Here is a 25,114-nt window from a genome sequence, read left to right on the forward strand (position 1 = left end):
TATTCGTGTTCAGGCAGCTATTGCTGAATGAGAGATTTTGAACTCTCCCGCATCATTACCACCCCAACCCCTGCCTCCATGGGCTTAGTTCCTGTCTATATTTTTCAAGTTTAGTCCTCCAGCCTCCAGTGGACACTGTGAACCTCTAATAACCCACCAATTCATTCTCCTTGGCTTTAGATAGCCAGGGTTAATTTTATTTACTTGCAGATAAGCCATTCCTAATGGGCATCCCTGGTGGCTCAGCTGGTAAAAAGAATCCACCTGCCATGTGGGAGACCTGGTTTGATCCCTAGGTGGGGAACATGCCTTGGTGAAGGGAACAGCTACCCCTGCCAGTATTCTGGCATGGAGAATTCCATGGACTGTATAGGCCTTGGGGTTGCAAAGAGTCAGACACGACTGAGCAACTTTTACTTTCATTCCTAATGAGTACAGGCTAGAACCGTCCTCTGGCTCTTCCACCAGACCCTTCCTCTTGTCCCCTGGATTACGTCTCCTGACATGGTTGGGTTGATGGATGACAGCTAGTGAGACTACCAGAGCTGCCCAGAAGGCTGTGGAGTAGAAAGTCTTCTTTCACTGAGGACACTTGCACTAAATCCCTACTCCTCCAAGAAGCAGAGAGACAGATCTCCGCCACCCCTCCCATATCCCTACCACAAATAGTTGTCAAGGAAAGCAAGGACCACACTTTGTTTTGCATCAGCATTATTAGAGTCAGAGAGCGTGCATGCTCAGTCATGTCCAACTCTTTTACTACCTTTTGGACTGTAGCCTGCCTGGTTCCTCTATCCATGGTATTCTCCAGGCAAGAATACCAGAGTGGGTTGCCATTTCCTCCTCCAGGGGATCTTCCCAACCCAGGAATTGAACCTGCGTCTCCTGCATCTCCTGCATTGGCAGGCAAATTCTTTACCACTGCCCCACCTGGGAAGCCCCAGTTACACACATGTTTCTCCTCTGGATCATTGGCATCCCCAAAGCAGAAGTTACACATTACTATTGAATTATTAACATTTAATATACATTTACTTTATTAACATAATTGCCTTTAAGAACTAAAACTTTGTAGATAATACCAAAGTTCCCTTTGACAATTACCTTTAATCCTGTCCCCTTTCACTCCCTAAAGTTAACCAGAGTCATGAGGTGGGTGGAGGGCCATGAGAGAGGGGTACCAGACTGTCACCAAATGACCCGTCTCCAGTGTGAACAGCACTCCTGCCACCATACAGGAGGACCCTCTATGGAGAATATTTTTTCAGAGCTGTTTGTATGCATCTGATGATTAGGAGGAAAATATAAAGTATCTTGTGTGTTTACATAGCATTTCCTACTGGATATATCACTTTGTAGAGTTGGTTATTCTCTAGCATCAGAGGCCCTAGATATCTTTCCATGTGTAAATCTACTTCAGTCTTTACAAATTTGGGATGGTTTTCCACTGTGTAGATATCACATAGTTTATTTTGCAAGTCTTCAATTGATACGCATTTGGCTCACTTCTGAATTCTATCTATTATACACAATACTTCAGTGGACACTTTGGCCCATGTCCTCTTGGGTTCAAGGATACTTTCTAAGCTGGAGAAGATACGCATCATGGGCTTTCTCATCTATGCTGTGGCCCCATCGCATGCGCAAAATCTGGCTTGCAGGAAGCCCTTCATAGATATTTTTTTAAACTGGTTTGACTGATCCCAGCTCATGTCACCCCTTCTAGCTCCTGCTCCCCCAAACGAGAATCCAGTCCAGAGGCGCAGTGGTCTGAGACCCGCACTGCCTGTGCTGAGAGCAGAGGTACGTTATCAATTCTAGAGAAATTGGGGCAGTCTTCCTACGAGAGGACATGATCAGGTCCAATATTAATCATAGCTTTTAGAATACGCTATTGAGACAGGCAGAAAACAAAATTTAAATTAGCCTCAAATAGGTATGATTTCCATAGAAGCAATTAGAGCCATTTCTTTTTACAGCAACTGAATGTATCAACATCTCCTTTTCTGCCGCCCAAATGCCTCCTGTTTGCAGATGAGAAAATTACTGTTGTCTCCATCATGAGCACTAAATTATATTTATGTAATTCCCATCTGCTCCACCACTTCCATACTCTTCATGTGACTTCATTCACTCCCAGCAGAGGCATGTTAATAGCAAATGCTGAATGATGAATTATTTCTCACGGGAAAGATAGTTAATTTCACTGACTCCCATGTGTCACAATTCAATGCATCACCCTGTATGGGGAAGCAGACCTGTGGAGAGGAAACCACAAAAGAGACAAATCAATGCAAAAGCTCTGTGATCCAAAGCTAAGGTCATTTTTAATGGAATAAAAAGGCACTCCAGGGCTTTAGTTATTATACCACAATCACATGCCACTGTGCCCTCAACTGTAATTAGAGCACAATCATACACATCCTAGGATGTTTTCTTTAAGTGGCATTGAAAGCTGAGGGAGGGATAAAAAATATTTGTCAAGTAAGTACTGAGATTTAAAAAAAAAATACAGTAAATGCAACATTGATGAAAAAAATCCATTTTATATTTTCCCTTACAATTTCTAATTTTACTTTGCTTGTCCCTACCTCTGTTAGTCACCAGATACAAAACATTCCACTAAATGGCATTGCTATTAATAAGCTTTTTGCTGTGGGGTTTCAGACAACTAGCAATCATGAGGCCATTTCTTATTTTAGAGGTCATATAGTTTGACTCCAAGCTTCTTGGTGGTAGGGATCAGGTGATGCATTTCTTGGGAGGCACAGCAGGGGAGGTATTGATGGGAACTGGGTTCCTAACTCAAGATAGGAACCATTTCTGGGAGGATAGGAGAGCAATTTATGCAAAATGTTTTACAGCTTCGGGCCCTAGTAGTTTGCTAGTTCTGCTACTATGTTCATCCTTCACTAAACATCTTTCCTTGTAGTGATTTGAATCAGTTTGTTTCCCTTGTATCCCAAAGCCCCCAACTTGAAGAGTAGTAAAGTGTCAAGTTGTATCATAACCTATTAAAAAGAACAGGCAAGTATACCCTTAGGCTCCATGAGGTCTTCTCTATGAATACAGCTTCTGTACATTAGCTGGAATCATACTTCCATCTTTCATTCCAAATTACTTGTTTCTGTCCATATTTATTAAGCTAAACATAACCGAGGCTAGAAGGCAGAAGAGTATCCAGGGAAAGAGCTTGTAAGTAATCTTACTTCACTTGGCCTCTGTCTATTTGGCAAGGTAACCCCCGACATATGTAACTGACTGAAAGGTCCCTGTTGAGCCAGACTGTAGAGTTCTCAGAAATCACAGAGTCTGTTTCTTTACAGGAATCATGATTCTGCTCAGGTGGTGAGGAATATATTAACTGAAGCTTTTTGGGAATGTGTTAGTCTGAATTCTTTCTAAATTATAATTGCTTTTTGAAGGTGGAGAGAAGGAGAAAAAAGGCTGGGCATAACTGAGGTAAAAGGGGAGTGGAAGAGAGAGGATGTGAAAGAGATCACAATCAAGGGAGAGAAAAAGGTGTGTGGAAACAGATATGAGTTCAGTGTTCCTCTTTGGGGGAAAATAAGGAAATCGATTTAAAAAAAAGAAAAGAAAAAATTTTCACTAGACCTAGAGAAAAGATATTTTAATGTTTGCTTCTAATTGCATAATACTATCGTCAGAAAGAATTCAATTAGTGGCTCTAATTTTTTATTAAAAATTACTAAATCACAAATTGAATAGTTTGTATAGTTCTATGCTAAAAAAAATTTCAATAGTCTTAAAGAAAATGGATTATTTTCCAAGAAAATACATATAAGCAAAACAGGAAAGTGTGTTAAAGAAGAGACTGTGTCAGGAAACAAATAATTTTATAGGAAATGAAGAGAGGTATCAAGGAAGGACTCTCCCCTTGCCCTAGGTACCCAACCTGCTTGGCTGTGTGAGTAGATTCCCATCCCCACTCCCGAAATAAACCATTCAGGTTTATTCCTGCTCCCTGAATAAACCATTCTCATGCTACCTAAATGGTTTTAGAGGATAAAGAATGAAGGAGAGCTTTACAGTGTATTTATATACAATTAGCAAAACCCCACTGTAGCATAATCTCATGTATGAATTAATGGAAAACTAATCCAAATATTAGCATAACTTGTCAAAACATAATATGAAAACATAACATGAAAAAATGATCAGTTCATAATGACACCCCAAAATAAAATAATCTAGGTGTGAGCTTAGCAACTAATATGCAATACTTCTTTATCAAGAGACTGAATGAAAATTTTCCATATTGAAAAGATGTTAATCATTTCCACATATATCTAAACATTTTACTAACTGTAGTAAAAATCCTCATATTCCAATGTGACTTTTTTCATAATTGATCAAGTAATGGTTGTGAACTTAACCTATAGATTATAAAATGTATCACAAAGTCAATATTGAATAAAATATAATACTTATACATGAATAGAAAAAGAGACCAATGAAAGAGAAGAATAAATTCAGAAATATACCTAAATAAATACAGAATTTGGTGTATGATAAAGATAGCACTTTAAATTAATGGGGAAAACAAAAATTCTTTTAATGTGCTAGGACCACTGGCTAAAGCTGGTAAACAGTAAAGTTAGTTCTTTATCTGTTTTTTTCTTTTGAAATAAATTTCAAATGGCATAATGATGTATGTTTAAAATAAAAAGTGTAAAATTACTAGAGAAAATGCTGGAAATCATAATCTTTATGTGGGCAAAGATTTTAAGCATAATATTCAGTGCAAAAACCATAAATTTAAAAAACGATGTTAGATTGGCCTGTTTAATGGCATGAAATGTATGGATGTCAAAAAGCATTTTTAAAAAGATTAAAAGGCAAACACAGACTTTCAGCAATATTATTTTATTTGTGTAAATACACACACATAAGTATTAAGAATCAGTAAGAAAAAATTTAAAATCCCCATGCAAATGTTGGGTGAAATGGATACATAGGAAGTTCATCAAAGAATGCAACTATTCAATAGAAATACTCTCCTCATAAGCAATCACAATGCAACTGAAAACGGGATACAATTTTGGACTTTAGGTTGGTGACACTTTTAAATGATAATACTTATGTTATTTCAAAATTGAAGAATGGACCTGCTCACATAATTCTGGTGTGAAATATTGGAAATTATCTTGACTTTTTTGAATTTATTAAAAGTAATTAAAACCTGCATATCCCCCTGGCAAAGCAATTTTAATTCTTATTTGAAATCACTAAGAATATTCACAAATAGTGCTTATACAAGAATGCTTATAGTGGTGGATAACTATTCATTTATTAAAATTATACCTTTAAACAATTTATGACCCAGCAATCACACTTTAGATGTTTGTCCTAAGGAAATAAAAATTTAAATTCACAAACAAAACCTATATACATTCATAGCAGCTTTATTTTTAATAACCCAGTGGTGAAAACAGCCCTTCTCTTTTTTTCAACTGGTAAGTAGATGAATAAACTGTGACATGTCCATTCAATGGAATACTATTCAGCAACTAAAAAGAATGGGCTATTGATGCATGCAACAACTTAGGTAGATCTTATGGGCTTAAGGATATTACACCAAATGAAAAAAACCAAGCACAAAAGATTGCATATTGTTTGATTCTATTTATATAATATTCTTGAAATGCCAAATTGGCAAGATGAACATGTTATTGATTTCCAGGGGTTAGACTTAAAGAGAAGGGGTGACTGTTCAAGGGTAGCAAGAGGGGTTTTCTTGATGGTGGTGGAATAGATCTGTCCTTAGTGTGCTGATGGTTCCACAAATCTACATGTGATGAAATTTCATAGAACTATGTGCTTAGTTGCTTAGTCATGGTCGACTCTTTGTGACCCCATGGACTGCAGCCCACCGGGCTCCTCAGTCCATGGGGTTTTCCTGGCAATAATAACTGGAGTGGGTTGCCATGCTCTCCTGCAGGTGATCTTTCCAACCCAGGGATCGAAACCAGGTCTGCTGCATTACAGGCAGATTCTTTATGGTCTGAGCCACCAGGGAATCCACTCACACACATGAGTACATGTAAATACTGGTGAAATAAGACTTAATGATGTCTACAGTTTAGTTAAGTCTTGTATAAATGTAAATTTCCTAGTTTTGATAATAAGATGCTATAATTATATAAGATATCATCATTAGGGAAAGCTGTATGAAAGGTACATGAAAACTCCATACTCTTTCTGTGTTTCTAACATTTCTATAAAATAAAAAGTAGAAATACATACATACAAACATGCATAATACCCAAACTCCCAAACCCTTACCAATAGGTGTCACTTATGTAAATCTTTTCCTATCACTTGGCCCATTTCTGCATTTTAATTCTGATTGATTCTCCCTCTTTCTTCTCTCTATTTTAAAATTCTTACAATATTCAGTTTTGTAATTAGTATGCTTATTGTCTTATCCTACTATTTAGATTTTAAAGTTTTTGAGAACAGAGACTATACCATTTGCATCCTAGTATCTCTGCATATTTGCCATTCACATTGAATGTGAATATCACTCTCTCCAGCATAGTTTGTATTCAATATGTTTAATAATTAATTTCATTTAATTAAAATTAGAATTCCTCTTAGTCATAGAACAGAAAAAGAGGTTAAAATACTTTTTCAACTACTTTCACTTTGGTGAATGTCCTTAATTACCCTAAGTATATAAAATACAAATAAAAGCATTGAAATTTACATAAAGCATGTAATACATTGTAAAGTTCTCAGTAATTATATTTACTGGATCAAACTGGGACTAGGATTCATTTTTATAAGGAAAAAGAAAGGAAATCAGATTTCCCATGTGAAATCCATATAAAACTTGTCTGGATTCTTACACTGTTGATTCTATAAAGAGGTTTGTTATAAAAATTGAATTTTGTCCATGAATATTGGTGTGATTTTGTTATAGCAGCTCCAAAAGTTAAAATAAGAGAATCAAATCACCAAGTTTCTGAGTGCTACACTGTCACTGTACTGATTTTTTGAGGTACAATATACAAAATGATCTTCGAGACTTCCCATTTGTATACAGCCTTTTAAAGAACTTCTTGAGAGGAAATTAAGGAAGAAAAAGTTTCCCAGTGCTCACAAACCTGGTAATATATCAGGAGGGATGTGAAAGTTTCATGCTGCCATCTTCTCAAATCCTTGGTAAGAAATTGTCCCTTGCACTTAGCTGTTTTGATGGATTAGGAAAGACAAGAATATTCTCTTATTTAGTTAAAATGGTTTTCTCTCCTATGGTGAAAGAGACAATTTGATATAGTATTTTTTCTATCAGAAGGTTTTTCAGAAGAGATCATAAAAATTCATGCTAATAGCATTTCATGCAACTGCAGGGGATTTGATCCCCACCATATTCAACATTCTATAAAAAGGGAATGGCTGAGTCATCATTTTAATGTGCTTCTTTCTTAGTATGTCTGGATAAAACTGAGTTGTTGTTAGTAAGTTATTGGGGTAACTACCCAGCTGGTGCAGTAGTAAAGAATCTGCCTGTCAATACAGAAGATGCAAGACATGTGGGTTATATTCCTGGGTCAGGAAGATCCCCTGGAGGAAGAAATGGCAACTCACTTCAGTATTCTTGCCTGGGAAATCCTATGGACAGGGGAGCCTAGTGGGCTACAGTCCATGGAGTTGCAAAGAATCGGACATGCTGAATAAGCTACTTGCAAGGCCAAATCCAACCACACTTTAAAAACCCATGCTATAAAGATTAAAATGTTCTCCAGCAATCTGGCTTCCTTTAAAACTACATGTTGAGTTCCTTTTAGGCTTCCCTGATGGCTCATACAGTAAATAATCTGCCTGCAATGAGGGAGACCTGGGTTCGATCCCTGGGTTGGGAAGATATCTTCGAGGAGGGAGTGAGTTCCTTTTAGGAAAAATAACAATGAGGGACAGATATAAAACTCTGAGTTCTTCCCTTTGTTGTCCTGGAGGTTTTGTCTTGTTTTCTGTTGAATGGCAGAAATAGAGAGTTCTGAAATGGATGGTTTGAGGTCAGTGGTCTGTGACTTTGCCTCATTTTGCTAATATAAGATGCCACTTGGGTTTGGCAGCATGGGATGTGCGCCTACATAGGAAACCAAAAAATCCTATGCTGTGAGTCCTATTAATATCAGCTATGGAGCAAAACCAGAGAAGGCAATGGCACCCCACTCCAGTACTCTTGTCTGGAAAATTCCTTGGGCGGAGGAGCCTGGTAGGCTGCAGTCCATGGGGTCGCTAAGAGTCGGACACGACTGAGCGACTTCACTTTCACTTTTCACTTTCATGCACTGGAGAAGGAAATGGCAACTCACTCCAGTGTTCTTGCCTGGAGAATCCCAGGGATGGGGAAGCCTGGTGGGCTGCCATCTATGGGTTCGCACAGAGCTGGACACGACTGAAGCGACTTAGCAGCAGCAGCAGCATGGAGCAAAACAAGGACAATTGATTCTTGATTAGGTGACATGATTTTAGTCATGCATGGGATGCCTGATTCAAATTTACTTTTCCATTATCATATTATCGATAGGGCAGTCTGATGGATCATTCTCAGGATACTTATCTAAAAGAACTGAAGAACAAGCCTGCAAATGTATTTCTCACAGCCTTATTGCTCTAAGCTCTGGCTTCCCTGGTGGCTCAGATGGTAAAATGTCTGCCTGCAAAGTGGGAAATCTGGGTTCAATTCCTGGGTCAGAAAGATCCCCTGGAGGAGGAAATGGCAACCCACTCCAGTACTCTTGCCTGGAAAATTCCATGGATGGAGGAGCCTGGTAGGCTACAGTCCATGGGGTTGCAAAGAGTTGGACACTACTTAGCAACCTGACTTTCTTTCTGTCTATTGCTCTAATAGTGAAAAGGTGGGGATGGGGGAACACTGAAAACTATAAGTATGCTGAATATTTGCCAGTTCAGATATATTGTCCACCTTTTCCCACTCTTGTCCCGGGGCAGTGACCGAGGTCTCTGTTCTCAACATCAGCTGATTCTCTTGCTCTTTGATTTCTGGTTGGGTTTGGTCAGTGGTAAGCAGAAGCATGAGATTGGAAGGTAGAAACAGAGAGAAATTGGAGCACTGACTTCACAAGCCCCTGCCAGGCTGGGGTTGGGAGCAGCTGAGTTCTCCACCAAAGCTTCTATCTGGAGACCCTTTCTGATGGCTGCAGCTCTTCAGATCCTGGTAACCATGCTTCCCTCTCCCTCTTCAGGCTTGTGTGGCATGGCTCCTGGGTACTTTGCCATCCCTTCTTGGTGTCCCTGGCCCTGAACTCTCACTTGCAAAGCATCCCTTTATTAATTCTAGCCAGTGCATCAGTTGACTGGGTCACCTGCTTCCTTTCAGAACCTCAACTGACACAATATGAAATGTTTATAGATATTTTAATACAGCCATGTGATGACTATTATATGTTCATTAAACATATTTTTTACAAATAATGCTTAATCTCATGAAAAAAAAAATGCTCAGAATGGGTTTAAAGAATAGGTATAAAATGATAGCTAGAATATGACCTCAGAAATCCCCTGGCAGTCCAGTGGTTAGAACTCAGAGCTTTCACTGTCCAGGTCTAGGTTCAATCCTTGGTTGGGGAGCTAAGATCCTGAAAGTCATGGGACATGGCATTCCCCTCCCCTAAAAAAAGAATATGATCCCAATTTTGAAAAGATATGGAATGTTCATGTGTGTACACAAATATTTAAAAGAAAAAATTGGAAGAAAATATACTGAACTATTAAGGACTTGTTTAATTGATATATTTAGAAATGTTTAAAATATTTTCTTACTTATACTTTTGTTTGTTTTCCAAATTACCCATCATGAGGATACATTACTTTGTAGTCAAATTTAAAAATAAGCTTTTATTTATATAAATATATGTGTCTGTCTATGAGGAGGGCAAGGCAACCCACTCCAGTATTCTTGCCTAGAGAATTCCATGGACAGAGGAGCCTGGTGGGCTGTAGTCCATGCGGTCACACAGAGTAAGACACGACTGAGCAACTAAGCTGCAGCAGCATGTCTGTCTACATGTGTTATATATTTTTCTTCATCTAACACAAAAATGGTAGGTATACTATAAGCCATACCATTGTCTTTAAAGTAAATTTTACCTCAGAAAATTATTTTTATTGTCTTATAATGTCATATGGTTTCTAAGCACTGAACTATCAGAGGAAGTGGGGTGAAAAATATCATTGATATTAAGTGAAGATTTTAAGAAAAGAAATTACATAAAATTCTATAAAATTGAAATCTTTGAAGACTTGAAATAGAAAGCAATAAATCAAAACAGAATAACAATTAATAAAGTAATAACAATTAGTCCTATTATTTCTATAGTACCTTTCATTCCCAAATCCCTTGTGCATACAATAGTCCGTTTTCTTTCCCTAATAACCCAAAGAGAGCTTTTTGACCCCTCGGGAAATTTTTAGCACCATTCAGCACTCTGAATTATTATCTAGAACCCACTTGCACATCTCCATTTTCAGGACTGACTACATGTGACTTAAAGTTACAGGCTATAGTTAATATTGTTCAGAAAATCTTTAAATATATAAAGAGGAGCATTGTAATATCACTGTTCTGACTGTTTCATAGTATAATTCATTTTCAATAAGACTGGAGATTTCAATGTTGCTCATTGAAAAAGCTATCAAATAATTAGGGCTAAATAAGAACTGGAAAAGAAATCAGAAAACGAGAGAGTAAAAGATAAGAAAAAGCTAGCCATCGTGATCTGATTAATATGATGCCAATTGCTGGGATTTAACTACTGTATAATTGATGATCTAAATGACAAGAAGTAGAACAGATTCTTTGCCCAGGTTTTGTTTTGATTTTTAATCTAAAGTTTTAGTTCACAGAAGTAAAAGTGAAAGTCACTCAGTTGTGTCTGACTCTTTGCAAACCCATGGACTATACAGTCCATGGAATTCTCCAGGCCAGAATACTGGAGTGGGTTCAGTTCAGTTCAGTCACTCAGTCGTGTCCAACTCTTTACGACCCCATAAACCATAGCACACCAGGCCTCCCTGTCCATCACCAACTCCTGCAGCCTACCCAAACTCATGTCCATTGAGTTGGCGATGCCATCCAATCATCTCATCCTCTGTTGTTCCCTTCTCCTACTGCCCTCAATCTTTCCCAGCATCAGGGTCTTTTCAAATGAGTCAGCTCTTCACATCAGGTGGCCAGAGTATTGGAGTTTCAGCTTCAACATCAGTCCTTCCAATGAACACTCAGGACTAATCTCCTTTAGGATGAACTGGTTGGATCTCCTTGCAGTCCAGAGAACTCTCAAGAAACTTCTCCAACACCACAGATCAAAAGCATCAATTCTTCAGTGCTCAGCCTTCTTCACAGTCCAACTCTCACATACATACAAGATCCCTTCTTCAGGGGATCTCCCCAGCCCAAGGATAGAACCCAGGTCTCCCACATTGCAGGTAGATTCTTTACCAGCTGAGCCACCAGGGGAGCCCAACAGTGGTTAGATGCCACAAAGTAGGTGGCAATGCCTTAACCGTACGCATATTGTTAGGTCTGAGAGTCTCTTCCATCCTTATCAAGGGGAGTGCCAACATTCTCTCCTTTCATACAACACATTTCATGGTAAGTTTATCATAAGTTATGATGAAATAGAATATTCTTCCCTGAGCAGCTGATAACGATGCTACAAGAAGAGAATACCTGATAGTTTCTCCAGCTTAACTGGTCTTAGCCACTACTCTACATGTGTCTGGTTATATATAGTATATACTATATATATAGTCTTAAAATTTTGTTTCAATAAAATAGATATTCATTGTAAATAGTAAAGAGTAAAACAGCTGGCTTAAGTAAAAAAGTAAAAACTTTCTCATTTTCCCATACCAAACCTACTCCCCTAGTGTAACTTAAAAAATAGCCTCATGTATATCTTTCCACATGGTTTTATGTGGGCATCTCTGTGTGTGTGTGTATTCCTTTGTTTCTTTTCACAAAAAAAATTGATCAATGCAAAGTATGATATACTGTATAATATAGTGATTCACAGTTTTAAAGGTCATACTTAATTTATAGTTATTATAAAATACTGGCTATATTCCCTGTGTCATACAATACTTCCTGTTAGCCTGTCTTACACACAATAGTTTGTGCCTCCCACTCCCCCACCTCTCTATTGCATAATCTTGCTCTCCACTGGTAACCACTAGTTTGTTCTCTATATCTGTGGGTCTGCATCTTTTGTTTTATATTCATTAGTTTGTTGTATTTCTTAGATTCCACATGCAAGTGAATACAGCATTTGTTGTTCTCTGTCTGATTTATTTCACCCAGCATAATGCCTCCGGGTCCATCCATGTTGCTGCAAATGGCAAAAATTTCACTCTTTTTTGTGGCTGAGTAGTATTCCATTGTATATATGGACAAATCGATAAATAGATACATTTATTTATCATTTTAAATTACCTGTGTGCATGCTAAGTTGCTTCAGTTGTGTCCAACTCTTTTCAACTCTAGGGACTATAGCCCACTGGGCTCCATGGGATTCTCCAGGTAAGAACTAGAGTCGGTTGCCATGCCCTTCTCCAGGGGATCTTCCCAACCTAGGAATCGCACCCCATGTCTCTTATATCTCTTGCATTGGCAGCTGGATTCTTTACCACCAGCACCACCTGGGAAGCCCTATCTTTAAATTACCAAAATATACATAAATACATTCTGGTTACAAAATCTATCTGTTTTCACTGCTATCTATTTGGGACTTCCAGAAGGAAAGGTTTTATCATTAAAGATTCCACCCTGTGACCACCTCCCCCCCACCCCTAATTTTTCCCTCCTTCCTCTACTCCCCACCCATGCTTCTTCATCTCACTGTACATCACAATTCAGCATGGTGGGCAAATACAAAAGCATGGCTTGACTAACTCTGAAGGGGATGGATTTCTAGGCAGAAGCATTGCACGGTTCAGGCTAAATCTCAGCCACAGTGCCAAGTTGTGTTGTTTGATTGGCACTGAAAGGAAGCAATCTGAGGGCTGCCCCACCTCCTACCATTGCCTCCTCATTCTTTTCCTCACAATCGTCTCTCATCAAAATCACACCCAGAGCTAGAGCAAACTCTTTAGTTAAACCCTTAATGATGGAGGAGTTATGGGATGCATTTCTCCATCACACAACTAAAAATAAAGCAAAAATAAACCACTAAATAAATATGTTTTTCTGGATTTGTAACACTGTGCTTTTTAAAATTCTGTGATTTATTGTGAATTATTTTTTTAATTTTGAAGAAGTGCCCTTTTTACTTCTAATTATATCTATTTATATATAATACTTTAAAAAATATATTTATTTGGCTGCACCAGATATTAATTGCAGCACACAGAATCTCTTATTCTTTTTAGTTGTGGCATGTGGGATCTAGTTCCCTGTCTAGGGATCGAACCCAGCTCCCCCTGCATTGGGAGCATGAAGCCTTAGCCATTGGACCACCAGGAAAGTCCTTGTCTAAAACAATTTTGTATCAAATTTTGTGTTCTTGGTTGTGTCTTCTTTTATTTAAAGAATGCCCTAAAAACTCCATAAAACCTGGCTGCTTCTCTGACTATGATATTTCTTATACCTATACATATTTTATAAATGTTTCACAATACATTGAATATTTACTAAAAATTGATAAGTTCTTTTAAAAGAAAAAAACAAGAGCAAAGGTTTTGCCTTAGGAAATAATCCTGATCTGTTATTCAATTTCAGTTCCAGTTCTAGGTTTAAGTTTCCTCCTGGTGCCTGGTTCCTTTGCGTGAGTGTGTATTCAGTTGCTTCAGTCGTGTCTGACTCTTTACAGTCCTATAGACTGTAGCCCTGGAAAAGGAAATGGCAAACCACTCCAGTATCCTTGCCTGGAAAATCCCATGGACCGAGGAGCCTGGTGGGCTGCAGTCCATGGGGTCGTAAAGAGTCCGGCATGACTGAGCAACTAACAGACAGACTGTAGCCCCCCAGGCTCCTCTGTCCATAGGATTCTCCAGGCAGTAATACTGGAGTGGGTTGCCATGCCCTGCTCCAGGGGATCTTCTTGGTTCAGAGATCGAACCCATGTCTCCTGCATTGCAAGTAGATTCTTCACCCACTGAGCCCCCTGGAAAGCTCCTCAGTTCCTTTATTCATACTTAATTCTAGTGTCTGTGTTTCTATTATTTCTCTTTCTCATTCTTCACCTATTATTCTACCATGTCTTCCAACACATGATCCTCCTTCATAGTCCTTAAAGTCTCAATTTTCTGTTCCAGTCCAGTTCCTGAGATGATTATGCAGCCATGCCTATGTCTGACGTGGTCTTGGGGAGAATTCCAGTCCCTCTCCAGAGACAGTGAGTACAGTGAAGAAGTTACTTGCATCCCTCCTACTAGCATTATTTTTCATGAATACTAGTGGTACCTCCTGTTTTCTCAGGCCCCAAACCCAGAATCCACTTTGATATGGCATTCTCTTTTACTTCCTGCATCCAGACTAGTCTTGCCAGCTCTTCATTTTTCCTTCCATTCAGTTTTTTCTCCACTTCCATCATTTGTTTTCAAAAGTTTCTTGCCAGCAATGTAATGATGGTCATTATTTATATTGTCACTTTCTCTGGTCCAGACACTGTGCCAAGTGTTTTACCCTTTATAAAAACATGATGAGAAAGATGCTATTATTATCCCTTAAAAATTTTTTTTGGATAAGAAATTCAGCTTTAGAGATATGAGTAACTGGTCAAAAGTCATTCAGCTTACAAATGGCAGAGCCAAACATCAAATTCAGGATATTTGGCAAGAATATCCTAACTGCAACTATATTAGTCACTCCACCATTTGCCTGATATGCCTAAACTCTCACTTCCATATTTCTTTCTACATACTAACTTTTCAACGGGTTTCCAGTTTAGACAGGATAAAGTTCAAACTTCATTACATTAACTCTAGAGCTAAACTCTCTTTGTGTACTTTATATAATCATGCCCTCATCCATGCCCTCCTCCTTTAGCTAACCTTATTTAATTCCTACCTATACTTCAATTTCTCAGTTCTCACATTCTCTCGGGCAATTCCCAAGTCCACAACCCATAACCATCTCTTCAGTTTCTTAACAATAATTGTCATATGCTGCTTGATATGTTTATTTATTTTTATTATTTGTGTATTTATTTATTTTTGCTTCTTCATATGTCATTCTTTTCCTCCCCTATTAGTCTGAATAAGGATCCTAACAGATCTTTTTATTCTTCACAACATTTATAGAAACCTTGTATAGGAGCTCAGCAATTATATGTTGATTGATTTGCTGAATTTCTTACAGCAGACTCTTGGGTCTTATTTTAGTAATTCACAACAGTGATATATGAATTAATTAGAAGGGTTTTTAAATATGATCTTCTGGGATACACCCCCCATAATGGACAACACTTCGATGATATCTCTCATTCAGGGCTAATCACCCCTCCAAAGCCAGTGAAAAAGATAGTTTAACACTAGGGACTGAGTCATAGCATCAGGTGTCCTGGAGTTCCCAGAATATTTTTGTCACCACTTCTTTCAAAGCAAATTGAAACTATTGTTAAAAAAGAGCTTTAGACTAAAAGAAGCTGAGATGTGAAAGGAACTTGAAAACAACCCAAAAGGTCAATTTTAAGGATGCTAAAGCAAACCCATACCCTTGCTTTGAGTAGCTCTCAGGCTCTAAAAACTTCTGGCAAGTTCAGTCACTAGAAACCAGAACTATGCAAAGGGTCAGAAGAAGCTAAAGTGGCCAGGAGGTTGTACCATCCACACCATTTCTTATCACCCATCACACATCAAGGCAAAGGCAGTCACATCTGTTTTCAGTGATACCAAGGAGTTGATGGGAATGGGCAGTTGATCCCAGGGATTTCCATCAGTGCTTCTGTAGCTCCAGCAATATACTAATCTCTAGAAGGTTGATGCTTTCTCAAATTTAAGCAGTGTGGATATAAGCATCTTTAGAAAGCTTTGCTATTCATATTGACATAAAACATACATATGAAGTAAAAACACTGCTTGTTATGCAAATTCAGCTTCCAGATCACTCCACTGTTTACCTTCCAGCCATTTTGTTGCCATTGAACCTACTCTATATTAAATTCTGGAGCTGCTCCAATAAATAGGCAAATTTGTGGCCATTGGTATCAGTTCCCTTGCAATCTCTCTTAATAAGGTAACATTCTCTTCCATATTCAGTTTCTAAAATGTGCATCTTTTTTACATTTTATTTTATTTTTTAACTTTACAACATTGTATTGGTTTTGCCATATATCAACATGAATCCACCACAGGTATACATGTGTTCCCCATCCTGAACCCTCCTCCCTCCTCCCTCCCAGGTACCATCCCTCTGGGTCATCCCAGTGCACCAACCCCAGGCATCCAGTATCATGCATCAAACCTGGACTGGTGACTCGTTTCATATATGATATTATACATGTTTCAATGCCATTCTCCCAAATCATCCCACCCTCTCCCTCTCCCACAGAGTCCAAAAGACTGTTCTATACATCTGTGACTCTTTTGCTGTCTCACATACAGGGTTATCGTTACCATCTTTCTAAATTCCATATATATGTGTTAGTATACTGTATTGGTGTTTTTCTTTCTGGCTTACTTCACTCTGTATAATAGGCTCCAGTTTCATCCACCTCGTTAGAACTGATTCAAATGCATTCTTTTTAATGGCTGAGTAATACTCCATTGTGTATATGTACCACTGCTTGCTTATCCATTCATCTGCTGATGGACACCTAGGTTGCTTCCATGTCCTGGCTATTATAAACAGTGCTGTGATGAACATTGGGGTACACGTGTCTCTTTCAATTCTGGTTTCCTCAGTGTGTATGCCCAGCAGTAGGATTGCTGGGTCATAAGGCAGTTCTATTTCCAGTTTTTTAAGGAATCTCCACACTGTTCTCCATAGTGGCTATACTAGTTTGCATTCCCACCAACAGTGTAAGAGGGTTCCCTTTTCTCCACACCCTCTCCAGCATTTATTGCTTGTAGACTTTTGGATAACAGCCATTCTGACTGGCGTGAAATGGTACCTCATTGTGGTTTTGATTTGCATTTCTCTAATAATGAGTGATGTTGGGCATCTTTTCATGTGTTTGTTAGCCATCTGTATGTCTTCTTTGGAGAAATGTCTGTTTAGTTCTTTGGCCCATTTTTTGATTGGGTTGTTTATTTTTCTGGAATTGAGCTGTAGGAGTTGCTTGTATGTTTTTGAGATTAGTTGTTTGTCAGTTGCTTCATTTGCTATTATTTTCTCCCATTCTGAAGGCTGTCTTTTCACCTTGCTTATAGTTTCCTTTGTTGTGCAGAAGCTTTTAAGTTTAATTAGGTCCCATTTGTTTATTTTTGCTTTTATTTCCAATATTCTGGGAGGTGGGTCATAGAGGATCCTGCTGTGATGTATGTCAGAGAGTGTTTTGCCTATGTTCTCCTCTAGGAGTTTTATAGTTTCTGGTCTTAACGTTTAGATCTTTAATCCATTTTGAGTTTATTTTTGTGTATGGTGTTAGAAAGTGTTCTAGTTTCATTCTTTTGCAAGTGGTTGACCAGTTTTCCCAGCACCACTTGTTAAAGCGATTGTCTTTTCTCCATTGTATATTCTTGCTGCCTTTGTCTAAGATAAGGTGTCCATAGGTGTGTGGGTTATCTCTGGGCTTTCTATTTTGTTCCATTGATCTATATTTCTGTCTTTGTGCCAGTACCATACTGTCTTGATGACTGTGGCTTTGCAGTAGAGTCTGAAGTCAGGAAGGTTGATTCCTCCAGTTCCATTCTTTTTTGTCAAGATTGCTTTGGCTATTCGAGGTTTTTTGTATTTCCATACAAATTGTGAAATTATTTGTTTTAGCTCTGTGAAGAATACTGTTGATAGCTTGATAGGGATTGAATTGAATCTATAAATTGCTTTGGGTAGTATACTCATTTTCACTATATTGATTCTTCCGATCCATGAACGTGGTATATTTCTCCATCTATTAGTGTCCTCTTTGATTTCTTTCACCAGTGTTTTATAGTTTTCTATATATAGGTCTTTAGTTTCTTTAGGTAGATATATTCCTAAGTATTTTATTCTTTTCTTTACAATGGTGAATTTAATTGTTTCCTTAATTTCTCTTTCTATTTTCTCATTATTAGTGTATAGGAATGCAAGGGATTTCTGTGTGTTGATTTTATATCCTGCAACTTTACTATATTCATTGATTAGCTCTAGTAATTTTCTGGTGGAGTCTTTAGGGTTTTCCAATTTGGATTCCTTTTATTTCTTTTTCTGCTCTGATTGCTGTGACCAAAACTTCCAAAACTATGTTGAATAGTAATGGTAAAAGTGGGCACCCTTGTTTTTTTCCTGACTTTAGGGGAAATACTTTCAGTTTTTCACCATTGAGGATAATGTTTGCTATGGGTTTGTCATATATAGCTTTTATTATGTTGAGGTATGTTCCTTCTATTCCTGCTTTCTGGAGAGTTTTTATCATAAATGGATGTTGAGTTTTGTCAAAGGCTTTCTCGGCATCTATTGAGATAATCATATGGCTTTTATTTTTCAATTTGTTAATGTAGTGTATTACATTGATTGATTTGCGGATATTGAAGAATCCTTGCATCCCTGGGATAAAGCCCACTTGGTCATGGCGTATGATCTTTTTAATGTCTTGTTGGATTCTGATTGATAGAATTTTGTTAAGGAATTTTGCATCTATGTTCATCAGTGATATTGGCCTGTAGTTTTCTTTTTTTGTGGCATCTTTGTCAGGTTTTGGTATTAGGGTGATGGTGGCCTCATTGAACGAGTTTGGAAGTTTACCTTCCTCTGCAATTTTCTGGAAGAGTTTGAGTAGGATAGATGTTAGCTCTTCTCTAAATTTTTGGTAGAATTCATCTGTGAAGCTGTCTGGACCTGGGCTTTTGTTTGCTGGAAGATTTCTGATTACAGTTTCAATTTCCGTGCTTGTGATGGGTCTGTTAAGATTTTCTATTTCTTCTTGGTCCAGTTTCTATTGAAAGATCAGCTGTTATCCTTATGGGAATTCCCTTGTGTGATATTTGTTGTTTTTCCCTTGCTGCTTTTAATATTTGTTCTTTGTGTTTGATCTTTGTTAATTTGATTAATATGTGTCTTGGGGTGTTTCACCTTGGGTTTATCCTGTTTGGGACTCTCTGGGTTTCTTGGACTTCAGTGATTATTTCCTTCCCCATTTTAGGGAAGTTTTCAACTATTATCTCCTCAAGTATTTTCTCATGATCATTCTTTTTGTCTTCTTCTTCTGGGACTCCTATGATTCAAATGTTGTAGCGTTTAATATTGTCCTGGAGGTCTCTGAGATTGTTCTCATTTCTTTTAATTCGTTTTTCTTTTTTCCTCTCTGATTCATTTATTTCTACCATTCTATCTTCTAATTCACTAATCTTATCTTCTGCCTCTGTTATTCTATTTGTTGCCTCCAGAGTGTTTTTGATCTCATTTATTGCATTATTCATTATATATTGACTCTTTTTTATTTCTTCTAGGTCCTTGTTAAACCTTTCTTGCATCTTCTCAATCCTTGTCTCCAGGCTATTTATCTGTGATTCCATTTTGATTTCAAGATTTTGGATCATTTTCACTATCATTATTCAGAATTCTTTATCAGGTAGATTCCCTATCTCTTCCTCTTTTGTTTGGTTTGGTGGGCATTTGTCCTGTTCCTCTACCTGCTGGGTATTCCTCTGTCTCTTCATCTTGTTTATACTGCTGAGTTTGGGGTGTCCTTTCTGTATTCTGGCAGTTTGTGGAGTTCTCTTTATTGTGGAGTTTCCTTGCTGTGTGTGGGTTTGTTCAGGTGGCTTGGAAGGTTTCTTGGTTAGGGAAGCTTGTGTTGGTGTTCTGGTGGGTGGAGCTGGATTTCTTCTCTCTGGTGGTATTTCTTCAGGATGTTGTGCATTTTAGCCACATCTTCACTCGTGGTGGTCTTGATGATATACCTCTTGTTGTAGGATGTGTGGAATCGTGCTCCACTGTGGGCCTGGGAGTCATTGGGAAGAGGTGCACTCCGGGTCAGGGAATTCTGAGACTAAAATACAAGAATCCTGTGTCTGAGGCATCATCCAACCTGGACGGGAGCTCCCTGGGCGGAAGTGACTGTCAGCGCTCGGCTGAAAATTGCAAGACTTCACCCAACATGAGTTCAGGAATGGAAAATGAGGGCTCACAACCAGCCTGAGTTGCCAGGTAGGGCAATTTGCCTAAAATGTGCATCTTTTTGAAATCACCAAGCTCCTTCCAGACCACTGATCCATCACCATCGCTGAAAATCCCTCTTGTATGTGAGGTCACATCATCTAGATTTCCATCTGTCTCCATTTTCCTTGTCAACTTCTCCAAGTCACATAACACAGTCTCAGGACACAAACTTACCATTTTCTCTTTTCTAGTCTGTACGTTATAGCTTCTGAACAATGGCCCAACCAATAATGTACTCTCCTCAGTTTCCTCAATTGCAGTGACTTTATTTCTGTTAAATTATGGCCACCTGGAGCTTCTTTACTTTTTAATTCTTACCTCAAAAGTTTACTTGTCTGTCCATAATATTTTCTTTTTAAAATATTTATTTATTTATTTGGCTCCACTGGGTGTTATTTGCAGCATGTAGAATCTAGTTCCCCAACCAGCGGTCAAGCTTAAGCCCCCTACATTGAGAGCATGAGGTCTTAGCTACTGGACTGCCAAGGAAGTCCCTGTTCCTAATTTTCTATACTGGCTCCCACTGCCTATTGTTTTAGGGTTCTCCAGGAAAATAGAATCAGTAGAATGTGGGGAGGGGTGGATGGATAGAGAAAGAGAGATCTATTTTTAAGAAATTTGCTCATGCAGTTGTTGAGGCTGGCATGTCCAACATCTGAAGAGTAAGCATTTTAGTTCATTTAAGTTGCTGTAACAAAATGTCACATACTAGGTAATGTATAAACAACAGAAATGTGTTTCTTGTGGTTTTAGAGGCTGGGAAGTCCAAGATTAAGGTACCAGTGTGGATGTATTCTTATGAAGGCCTCTTCCTGGTTCATAGCAGGTATCTTCTTACTGTGTCCTCACAGAGTAGAGAGGGCTAGTAATCTGGGTTGGGCTTCTTTTGTTTTTTAATTTTTTATTGGAGTATAGTTGCTTTACAATGTTGTGTTAGTTTCTGCTGTACAGCAAAGTGAATTGTGTATACAAATACATATATGCCCTCTTTGCATTTTCTTCCCATTTAGGTCACCACAGAGCGTTAAGTAGAGTCCCCTGTGCTATATAGTAGGTTCTCATTAGTTATCTATTTTATACATAGTATCACACAAAGGTCCATCTAGTCAAGGGTATGGTTTTTCCAGTAGTCATGTATGGATGTGAGAGTTGGACTGTGAAGAAAGCTGAGCGCCAAAGAATTGATGCTTTTGAACTGTGTTGGAGAAGACTCTTGAGAGTCTTCTCTCCATTCTGAAGGAGATCAGCCCTGGGATTTCTTTGGAAGGAATGATGCTAAAGCTGAAACTCCAGTACTTTGGCCACTTCATGTGAAGAGCTGACTCATTGGAAAAGACTCTGATGCTGGGAGGAATTGGGGGCAGGAGGAGAAGGGGACGACAGAGAATGAGATGGCTGGATGGCATCACTAACCCAATGGATATGAGTTTGAGTGAACTCCAGGAGTCGGTGATGGACAGGGAGGCCTGGCATGCCGCAATTCATGGGGTTGCAAAGAGTCAGACATGACTGAGCGACTGAACTGAACTGAACTGAACTGATCAATAGTGCATGTATATCAGTCTCAATATCCCAATTCATCTATCCCCTTACCCACCCCTTGGTATCCATGTTTGTGTTCTGTCTGTGTCTTTATTTCTGCTTTGCAAATAAAGTCAGCTGTAACGTTTTTCTAGATTCCACACATAAATGATATTATATGATATTTGTTCTCCTTCTGACTTCACTCTGTATGATGACTCTAGGTCCATCCACATCTCTGTGTGGGGCTTCTTTTATAAGGCACTAACACCATCCATAAGGGCTCCACCCTCATGAGTTAAGCACCTCCCAAAGTACCCACTTCCTAATACCTTCATCTTTGGGGATTAAGATATCAATATAAGAATTTGAGGAGTTCACAAACATTCAGATCATAGCAGTAGGACAGCAGACTGGAGACCAGGCTAGAGTTTCAGTTCAAATATGAAGGCAGTTTGTTGGCAGAATTCCCTCTCCCTTGGGATAAGTCTGTCTTTTTCTTAAGACCTTCAACTAATTGGACAAGACCCATTCTTATTGTTATCATGAAGGCCAGTCTACTTTACTTATAGTCTACTGACTTAAATGTTCAGTTAAGTTCAGTCACTCAGTCATGTCTGACTCTTTGCACCCCATGGACTGAAGCATGCCGGGCCTCCCTGTCCATCACCAACTCCCAGAGTTTACTCAAACTCATGTCCATTGAGTCATTGATGCCATCCAACCATCTCATACTCTGTCGTCCCCCTTTCCTCCCACGCTCAATCTTTCCCAGCATCAGGGTCTTTTCCAAGAGTCAGTTCTTCACATCAGGTGGCCAAAGTATTGAAGCTTAAGCTTCAACACCAGTCCTTCCAATGAATATTCAGGACTGATTTCCTTTAGGACGAATGGGTGGGATCTCCTTGCAATCCAAGGGAGTCTCAAGAGTCTTCTCCAACACCACAGTTCAAAAACATCAATTCTTCAGTGCTCAGCTTTCTTTATAGTCCAACTCTCACATCCATACACGACTACTGGAAAAACCATAGCCTTGACTAGATGGACCTTTGTTGACAAAGTAATGTCTCTGCTTTTTAATATGCTGTCTAGGTTAGTCATAACTTTCCTTCCAAGGAGCAAGCATCTTTTAATTTCATGGCTGCAATCACCATCCGCAGTGATTTTGGAGCCCAGAAAAATAAAGTCTGACACTGTTTCCACTGTTTCCCCATCTATTTGCCATGAAGTGATGGGACTGGATGCCATGATCTCAGCTTTCTGAGTGTTGAGCTTTAAGCCAACTTTTTCACTCTCCTCTTTCACTTTCATCAAGAGGCTCTTTAGTTCTTCTTCATTTTCTGCCATAAGGGTGGTGTCATCTGCATATCTGAGGTTATCAATATTTCTCCCAGGAATCTTGATTCCAGCTTGCACTTCATCCAGCCCAACATTTCACATGATGTACTCTGCATATAAGTTAAATAAGCAGGGTGACAATATATAGCCTAGACGTACTCCTTTCCCAATTTGGAACCAGCCTGTTGTTCCATGTCCAATTCTAATTGTTGCTTCTTGACCTGCATACAGTTTTCTTAGGAGGCAAATCAGGTGGTCTGGTATTTCCATCTCTTGAAGAATTTTCCACAGTTTGTTGTGATCCACACAGTCAAAGGCTTTGGCGTAGTCAATAAAGCAGAAGTAGATGTTTTTCTGGAACTCTTACTTTTTTTATGAACCAACACAATCAGTCATAGATATACATATATTCCCTCCCTTTTGAACCTCCTTCCCATCTCCCTCCCCATCACATCTGTTTGACAGAAAACAACAAAAATCTGTAAAGCAATATCCTTCAATTAAAAATAAATTAATTAAAAAACAAAAAACTCTTGATGACAAAAGAACCTTTTCTTCAATTTTTCTGCTCCACATTAATTTCCTATCTCCACTACTATCACTTACTTATACTTACCTCCACTCCAATCACACCAAACAACTTACCCCTCCAAGTATATACCCTGAAGTGCACACCCCTTGTTGCCGGTAATATCTTCTTATCATAACCAGTCATTCTCATCTCAGCTGGGACATCAGCAAGCTCTCATTCTTCTTTGCCAGGCACCATGTATGCCTCCCTCTATTAAACAGCCTTATATCTGTATTCATACCTCCAGTAAAGCTATTTTTCTCATTACTGAATTCTGAGTCTCATCTGAATATTGATTTCATCTTTATGGTCATAATATATTTGTGACAAAATATCTCTCTCTTTAGGAAAGGTAGTTTGTACTTTTATGAACTTAAATAAATTCTTTTGGTTCCATTTCTCCATCTGTACCTTAGATACAAATAATAACAATACCTACCTCAGAGACATTGTGAGGAATACATAAGATTGTGAATCTAAAGTACATAGAACAATACCTGGGATCTAGTGAGCACTAAATGTATGGGAGCTGTTATTTTTATAACTATAACCTTCAGGTGTTTTTAACATCTTTCAGCAGGGGTGTGCTGGAGCCAGCTTATTTAATTGTTAATATTTCAGGAATTTAGAAAGTCAGTTGTTAAACCTACCTATCATTAAAAATCAGATTTTATAAACTTAGAATTCAATAAATTGTATCAAAAATAAAGGTCATAAATACTCAAAACATCACATCCCACTTATTTTATTCTACTTGAGTATTATCTATGCCTTTGCAGTTATGTAACTCCATTGTAGCAACATGGTGGGCATGCTATGGGAGGGCGTGCATCTCTTCCCAATTCCATTCCAGGGATGTCATGGCGGTAGCTTGAAGATGGTCAAAATAGCAATGTTTCACCACAGAGAGTAGCTAATACTCCGAATCAGGCCTTGATTTATTGTTTATTGACTGTTTAGGCTAAAAGTAATGGAGAAAATGTTAATAATGCAAATTATGCTTCACAGTGTGTTGTATCAAGCACCAAAGATAAGAGGTTTCAATTTAATGAATATAGCTGTTATACAAGTGTTGCATCTAGTTCAAAGATAAATCATATATCAGAGTTCATAACAAAACATTTATTGGAAAAGAGGTACCAGGTTGAAATGTAATTTTATCAAATCATGGTTGAATTACATAGAAGAGTTCTACAAAAACTAATAGAAGCACTCTGTGGGAATCAATTGGATATGTGAAACCGACAAAAGATCATTGCTCATTTTACTATTATTTATAAATTGTTTTCTATGAATTCCTTTTTACATTTCTTTATATATGTAAACCCTTAAAGCTTTTGTCAGCATTGCAGAAGATAATGAGCTTAGTTCTGCAAGTATACATTTATGCG

At 38.3% G+C, this 25,114-nt stretch overlaps 1 long non-coding RNA gene and 1 other non-coding gene across 4 annotated transcripts in view; one reads left to right on the forward strand and one right to left on the reverse strand.

The window, feature by feature from the left end:
* The window catches only part of LOC139184883 (uncharacterized), a 219,029-nt gene that overhangs the window by 50,558 nt on the left and 143,357 nt on the right, over window positions 1–25,114 (forward strand). For all 3 annotated transcript variants that reach the window (XR_011568381.1, XR_011568380.1, XR_011568379.1), the window contains exons 2-3: window positions 1,727–1,803; window positions 14,308–14,387. This is a non-coding gene — a long non-coding RNA (uncharacterized lncRNA). The remainder of the gene's footprint in view (window positions 1–1,726; window positions 1,804–14,307; window positions 14,388–25,114) is intronic.
* LOC139185030 (U6atac minor spliceosomal RNA) lies at window positions 11,514–11,639 on the reverse strand. Its single transcript, XR_011568622.1, has one exon. It is a non-coding gene; the product is annotated as a U6atac minor spliceosomal RNA (small nuclear RNA).

Source organism: Bos indicus, chromosome 9 (assembly GCF_029378745.1).
Source record: "Bos indicus isolate NIAB-ARS_2022 breed Sahiwal x Tharparkar chromosome 9, NIAB-ARS_B.indTharparkar_mat_pri_1.0, whole genome shotgun sequence".
NCBI lineage: Eukaryota > Metazoa > Chordata > Mammalia > Artiodactyla > Bovidae > Bos > Bos indicus.